The sequence below is a fragment of the Stenella coeruleoalba genome (assembly GCF_951394435.1).
Source record: "Stenella coeruleoalba genome assembly, chromosome: 14".
Classification (NCBI taxonomy): Eukaryota; Metazoa; Chordata; class Mammalia; order Artiodactyla; family Delphinidae; genus Stenella; species Stenella coeruleoalba.
In genome coordinates, this window is record NC_137160.1 from 31,374,678 (window position 1) to 31,375,939 (window position 1,262).

The 1,262-nt window shown below is 36.5% G+C and overlaps 1 pseudogene across 1 annotated transcript; it reads left to right on the forward strand.

Moving 5' to 3' along the window:
* The first annotated feature begins 273 nt into the window (after positions 1–273).
* Positions 274–672, forward strand: LOC307197304 (large ribosomal subunit protein eL32-like; annotated as a pseudogene). Its single transcript has one exon. The product of its transcript is annotated as a large ribosomal subunit protein eL32-like (transcript).
* Positions 673–1,262: the final 590 nt, after the last annotated feature.

Genomic DNA, 1,262 nt, shown 5'->3' on the forward strand with positions numbered 1-1,262 from the left:
AGAAAACTGAAATAATATCAAGTATCTTTTCTGACCACAATGCTATGAGTCTAGAAATCAAACACACACACACGCACACACACACAAAGACTGCAGAAAACCATAAATATATGGAAGCAGTATACTACTAAACAACCAAATGGTCAATTAAGAAATCAAAGAGAGAATCAAAAAATATCTGGAGACAAATGAAAACACAATGATCCAAAATCAATAGTTTGGCTTTTCCTCAGCACTGCCTACAGAGATGACAACCATCACGAACTCAGCATCATGGCTGCCCTCAGACCCCTTGTGTAGCCCAAGATCATCAGAAAGAGGATCAAGAAGTTTATCCAGCACCAGTGAGACCAATACGTCAAAATTAACTGTAACTGGTAGAAACCCAGAGGCAGTGAAAACAGGGTGTGCAGGAGATTCAAGGGTCAGATCTTGACGCTCCACATCTGTTATGACAGCAACAAGGAAATAAAGCACGTGTGCTTCTGGAAGTTCCTGGTCCACAATATCAACAAGCTTGAAGTGCTTCTAAGGTGCAAAATATCTTACTGTGCTGAGATTGTTCACAACGTCTCCTCCAAGAACTGCAAAACCACTGTGGGAAGAGCAGCCCAGATGGCCATCAGAGTCACCAATCTCAATGTCAGCCTGCATAACAAAGAAAATGAATAGATAGCTCAGGTGCATATTGTGTTTGTGTTAATAAAACCACGAAACTCAGAAAAAAATCAATGGGATGAGCAAGAGTGATTCTAAGAGGGAAGTTATAGCTATGCAGGCCTACCTCAAGAAACAAGAACAATTTCAAATAAACAATCTAAACTTACACCTAAAAGAACTAGAAAAAGAAGAATCAACAAAACCCAAAGTTAGTGGAAAGAAATAATGAAATCAGAGCAGAAATATACAAAATAGACTAAAAAAAAAAAAAAGAAAAGAGAAAAGATCAATGCAGCTAAAAGCTAATCCTTTGAAAAGATAATCAAAATTGGTAAATCTTAGCCAGAATAATGAAGGAAAAAAGAGAGAGGACCCAAATCAAAAAAGTGAAAAGGGAGAAGTTACAGCTGACACCACACAGATATACAAAGGATTACAAGAGATTACTACAAACAATTATATGCCAATTAAACAGACAACTTAGAAGAAATGGACAAATTCATAGAAATTTACAAAATCCCAAGACTGAAATAGGAAGAAATAAAAAATATGAAGAGACCGATTATCAGTAATGAAATTGAATCAGTAATTTAAAGCCTTCC